Source organism: Panthera tigris, chromosome B2 (genome assembly GCF_018350195.1).
Source record: "Panthera tigris isolate Pti1 chromosome B2, P.tigris_Pti1_mat1.1, whole genome shotgun sequence".
Lineage (NCBI taxonomy): Eukaryota > Metazoa > Chordata > Mammalia > Carnivora > Felidae > Panthera > Panthera tigris.
The window spans coordinates 143642534-143649002 of NC_056664.1; positions in this window are offsets into that span (position 1 = coordinate 143642534).

Genomic DNA, 6469 nt, shown 5'->3' on the forward strand with positions numbered 1-6469 from the left:
GGCTTGTATTCTGGCGACCACCAGGAAATAGGAGAAAGGCATGGGACAGATTCTCCCTCAGAGCCTCCAGAAGGAATCAACCCAGCTGATACCTTAATTTCAGACTCCTGACCTCCTGAACTGTGAAAGAACAAATTTCTGTTTTTAAGCCACTCAGTGTATAGTCATTTGTCACGGTGGCCCTAGGAGACTCATACTGCATTGAACTGTTCATGATTATTTCTGGCCTGTGAGATTGAGGATGATTCGTATTTGTTTCTCTCTATTTTATTGCCTTTGGAAAAAATTTCAACACTGAACATTTATAACTTTTATAAAAGAAAATGATTATGAGTAAAAACCAAATAACTCAAGGTTTCTAAAGTCATAGTGTTCTAGGATGATTTAGGACAGACGCAAAGAATAATTGATGGTGATTATAACATGTATCCCAAAGATTAAAGTATTTTGAGAACCTTCTGTTAAAGGAAGAATGCTATGTGTTTCAAAAAAGTTTTTTCTTAACCTAAATTTTAAAATTTAAATGATAAATATCATTTATCTAAAATAGTAAGTCACATATCATATATTTGACTGCCAGGCTAGATGCTGGAGTTATTTCATGAGTATTTCAAACAGCCTGTTCTCTTAATACCTTGTTAGCTGTACACTGATGATAGTTTTGCTTTATTTCATTTGCCTGATAGTATGATTACAAATATAAGCAAATCCAAATAAATCTATATACACACTTTGAAAATTTCCTCAAATTATAAAATATAAGCATATCGTAGATTTGCAATTGTAACTACCTCACTGTGTGCTAGCTAAATTAGGAGTTCTGGCTATTTCAAGTAGACAAAGAAAAATGCGTAAAGAGTAAAGTGAATGTGATATTTGGAATCTTTAACCTTATGTTTAATCGTTGCATATTTAAATCAACCCTTATTAAGCCTTAATGATATGTTGCATATCATTTTTAATGGCCAACAAGCTCTTAAGACTATGTTGTTATTACTGCGGTCGTTTTGAGCACATTCAAATGTCTTTAACGTGAACATTTAACATGCAAATCACGAAATGGCAGAGGAACTAAGCACTAGATTTCCTCCTCGATCAATGATGATTACGACCTGAGTCATTCCCCCAAATATTAGTGCGGATGCAGAACCCTAAGTCCAACAGCTGTTAACGTTCTTAACTTGGATCGTGTTTTAAGTCTCTTAAAAATTCTCAGTATTCGCTCATCTGCTTTCTCTTCTAGATAGCTTCAGGTCAATGCAACCTGGCAGGGATGATCAAAAGTCATGGTCTCCTCCTCCAGCCAAGCAATGAACAACTGGAAATCATATGATACAGGAGCAAGTCTACCACAATAGGAGGAACTGAATTCAAATCGATTCGTGCCGAACTGATGGACAGCAAACTGAAAAAGTTACCAGCTTCATGACCTGACTTTAGACTAGGTAAAACAAAGGAATACTGAAACTTAGCACCTGCCTTCTTCATGACCGAGTGAAAAGAGAGCACGCTATTTTGAGCGGTATTTAACTCTGGATGGTTTTCAGCCCTTGAACTTTATATATTGCGTGTTTAAAAAAAAAATCATTGATAAGCCTGAATTATTTTGATAAGTGGAAAACTAAAGCATCTTCATTTTTAAAAATAAATATTGTTATTAATTGTGACGTATGCTTTTCTTTAGTTGGCAGCCCTTAAGCTTATAGCCTAATGGCCCCATAGAGGGTATTCTAATTAGAGGGTGTCTTGGGACCATTAGCGTGGGCATCACCCAGGGACGTGCTAGACATGCTGAGTCTCCAGCCCCACCTCAGACCTGGTGAATCAGAAACTGCATTTTATTTTATTTATTTTGTTTTGTTTTGTTTTATTTTATTATTGTTTTAAATTTCTAATGTTTATTTTTGAGAGAGAGAAAGAGAGAGACATTGAGAGACAGAGCGCAAGCTGGGGAGGGGCAGAGAGAGAGAGAGACCCAGAATCTGAAGCAGGCTTCAGGCTCTGAGCTGTCAGCACAGAGCTTGACGTGGGGCTCGAGCCCACGAACTGTGAGATCGTGACCTGAGCTGAAGTCGGAGACGGAATGGACTGACTGAGCCACCCAGGCGCCCCAGAAACTGCATTTTAATGACATCTCCAGGACAGTCATATGCACATTAAAGATTGAGAAGTACTTGCATTAGTCCGCATCTCTCATTTACAGAGAATCTGTCATATCAGAGTCTGGGAAGGCTGGTTCCGCTTGTCCTGGGTTACACAATGAACAGGAAACAGCTAAAGCAGAGGCTCGGTTTTTAATGCCTCCTACCCCAGAATTCTTTCCTCGGTGTTTCCTAGGCTTTCAGATGAAAAGCAAGTCTGAAAGAAACTCCACTGGCATAAAAATGCTAAAAATAATTTTTACTTAAACTGTTGTTACTCTAAGTGTGGTTATTGAAAGCCTATCTATGCTCCATGCATTTGAATTTATACATAGAAAGTTGGTTTTACCCAAAGTTAATCCTGGAATATCGGCCCAACGTCGGCAAAAAGCATAGGACAACTCCTCTCCACCATCATTTTATCTTGGTTGCCAGCCAAAGCCACATCTAATTCAACAAAACTGAGCTTCGTGACTGATTTCCAAGAGGCTGTAAAAAAGAAAATGGTCTCTCTGGGCCTCATGGGTTTGCTCTTGCCATTTTTCAGTCCTCTCGTTCATTACCCTGCAGCCTGCGCAACATAAAAAAGGAGCATACGGGTTTTCCCTCTCTCGCTGTCCTTGGGTGCCACGAGAGTCCCCTATATAATAAATTCCCTCATCGAGCTAGCTTTGTTACTTGCAACAAAGGGTTCTTTTTTTTTTTTAATTTTTTTTAACGTTTATTTATTTTTGAGACAGAGAGAGACACAGCATGAACGGGGGAGGGGCAGAGAGAGAGGGAGACACAGAATCCGAAACAGGCTCCAGGCTCTGAGCCATCAGCCCAGAGCCCGATGCGGGGCTCGACCTCGCGGACCGCGAGATCGTGACCTGAGCTGAAGTCGGACGCTTAACCGACTGAGCCACCCAGGTGCCCCGCAACAAAGGGTTCTAATTCTTTATGAAGTTTTCAGAGCCTCAGCTTTCTCGTTTATAAAATTCATGGCTTGGTGGTTTAAATGAGACAGGAGATGGAAGCACCCGAAATGGGGTAGGACCTCAAAAACTGGTCCTTCCTTTCTCCTTTTCCTCAACCCATTCATGAACGTAAAGATGACTCACAGACCTAGGAGTCCAGTTGGCATCTCTCTGTGAACCTCGGACATATTTACCCCATAACCTTTGTTTTCATGGACCTTGTCTTCATGGACAAACCCTAACTGCACCCCGTGCTGAACAGGTCCCCTGACGAACCTCTGGCCCCGACTCTGCCAGAGCTCCACAGTTTGACACAGGTCCCTGGTTCCCTGCGTTGGTGAATGGTGATTCCAAAGTTTGCTTTGACTCCCCCCTCTTCCTCTTGCCACTCTCCCTCCCCACTCAGCGCTGGCAACTCTCTTCTCAGAGTTACCTCCAAGAAGCCTCTCCTCCCACTGTGGCTGCTGCTGGCAGAGTACCCCCCCCCTCCACCTCTCGTACCTCCCACTGCCACCTCCGCCTACCCCCCCCCCCCAACAGCTTTTCTTGGTTGACTTAGTTATTACCATTTGCAGCCATTTTTCCATGAGACCTATTCTTACGCATTGACTATGTTTCTTCGGTCCTGGTATTTACCATCTGCGTGTAAAGTGTGATTGGTCAATCTGTGTCTTCTATGATCTCAACTGTTTCAGCACTCAGTTCTAGTTTCTACGCCTTGTCCTGTCGTTCCGTACTTAAGTACTTCTTCTGAGCTCATCCTCTGTGTGTGGTCTACGGTGTTTAAGGTGCTTAGCAAATTGCCATCCCGTCCTGCCATTTATTAAATAAATCTTCCCTTGTTTTGAGTGTGCTGACACAGAAAGAGCTTGGGCTTTAGGAGAGAACAGACGTGAGTTAGGACCCTGGCTGTGGAGATAAATCCTATTGTGATTGGGGGTAGCCTTTCCCAAAAGGGCGTGCACACTCTCCTATGCTCCAGCAGGGCTCAGAGATGTGGGACGGAGGGAGATAATGAGGAAGACCGTGATCCCCTGCCTCATCCCACTCATCCACCCACATCCCACCCACAGGGCACCCCTGTCTTGAGGACTTGAGTTTTTGTTCCAGGTGAAGATTCAGGACACAGGAATGCCAGCTAGCCAGAGGACCTTGTCCCAGAGGACCTTGGGTAGCCCAAGGCAATGGACATTTCCAGTCACGAGAGGCAGACCTGGAGCAGTTGGCTGGATGTCTTAACAGCCACGATCTAGGGGGCACCTGGGTGGCTCAGTCAGTTCAGCGCCTGACTTCAGCTCAGGTCATGATTTCAGGGTTTGTGAGTTCAAACCCCATATTGGGCTCTCTGCTGTCAGTGCAGAGCCAGTTTTAAATTCTCTGTCCTCCTTTCTTTCTTCACCTCCCCCACTCATTCTCTCTCTCTCTCTCAAAAATAAACAAACATTAAAAAAACAAGGAAGTTCTGGCTAAATTGTGAAATGAATGTTTTCAAACCAATTCTATAGTTGAGCCTAGAGGAAAAAAATGAATCAAGGGCTTCAAACATTCTACTGAAGAAGAAAATATACCCTTCCCTTTCCTCACCCCCATTACTACCCACCACTCCCTCCCTCCCATCCTTTCCTGGTAATCTTAGCACTGTCTGTGTCATTGTGTAGACTATTCTTCAAAATAATTGTGTCTTAGGATTGTAGGGAGAGCAAACTTAACAGTATGATAGAATCACTTATGGAACAATGAAGAAACGAATCAGTGAAAAAGGAGTAAAAAGTGTAAAGATGGGAAAAAAAGAAATAAAATTCCCTTTATTTGCAATGACATGTTTGTACAAATAAAGTTCCAAAAGAATCTGCAGATAATGAATTAGAATTGATAAGTGAGTTTTGCAGGTCAACAGGCTTACATCAGTGGTATCTCCGTATCAGTGACAGGTTATATTTTCCCAAGATGCCCAGGAAATCTCTGCCATCCCACCCACTCTTCTTCAGTGTGCGTTACCACTCCCTCATCAAGAAATGGTGCTCTCTTCCCTTTCCTTTGAATATCAGTGGCCTTGGAACTTGACTGTAACCAAAAGAGTGTGGTAGAGATGATGCCATAGAACTTCTAGGGCTCAGTCGGAGAAGTCTGGGAAGCTTCCTCCTGGGTCTTTGGACATTCTTGGGCTCTGTAGGGCTGCTCTCACTGGTCTATGTCTCCGAAACTAGCCACTAACCTGTGAGAAGCCCAAGCACACAAGAGGTCATGTGATGGGCTTCTGTGGGCTGTCCCAGAGGAGGCCAGCCCATGAGTCAGTCCGGCCCTGGTGCCCATCACACCAACAAAGAAGCCTCCAGATGGTTCCCTAGCCATCTGGGTCACCACCAGTTGTTCAAAGTCTTCTCAGCTGAGGAGATCCTGGAGCAGAAGGGAGTCCTTCCCATTGTGCCTTGTCTAGCTCACCCACAGATGCCGTGAGCATACTAGAATGGCTGTTATTTCACAACACTAAGTCTGGGGTAGTTTGTCACACAGCTTTGGATCATCAAAACATACACCCATAGCAGACAATTAAAAAAAGCGGAAATTTAAAAAATGAAAACATTTACAATAGTATCAAAAAACTCAAATGCCTAAAGATGAATCTAATGAAAGATGTGTAAGACCCTTACATAGGAAACTATAAAGCTCTAACAAGAGAAATTAAAGAAGATTTAAATTGTTTTAATATTTATTTATTTTGGAGAGAGAAAGATACAGAATGTGAGCGAGGGAGGGGCAGAGAGAGAGGGAGACAGAATCGGAAGCAGGATCCAAGCTCCGAGCTGTCAGCACAGAGCCTGACGTGGGGTTCGAACTCACTGACCGCAAGATCATGACCTGAGCCAAAGTCGGATGCTTCACCAACAGAGCCACCCAGGTGCCCCTAAAGAAGATTTAATCAATGGAAGAATATGGACACAAATGCAAATATTTAAGTAAAGACGTAAATTTTCCCTAAACTGATCTATAGTTTCAGTGCAATCCATTCAGACCCAGCCGGTGTGTAAGCTGATTTTAACGTTTACATGAAAATGCAAAAAGCCAAGCAGAAAAGGAGGGAGGACCTACAGTTTCAGATGCAAGAGCTACGGGTGTGTATTATAAAGCTACACTGATTAAGACAGTGCAAGAATAAACAACAGACCGATGGAACAGAATGGAAAGTCCAGAAATAGACCTATGTATTTATGGGCACTTGATTTAAGACGATGATGGCACCATAGGACAGTTGGGAAGGAACAGTCAGTGAAATAGAAAGAAAGAAAGAAAGAAAGAAAGAAAGAAAGAAAGAAGGAAAGAATAAATAACTCCTGAGTCAATTGGATAGGCACACAGAGAAAACAAAAC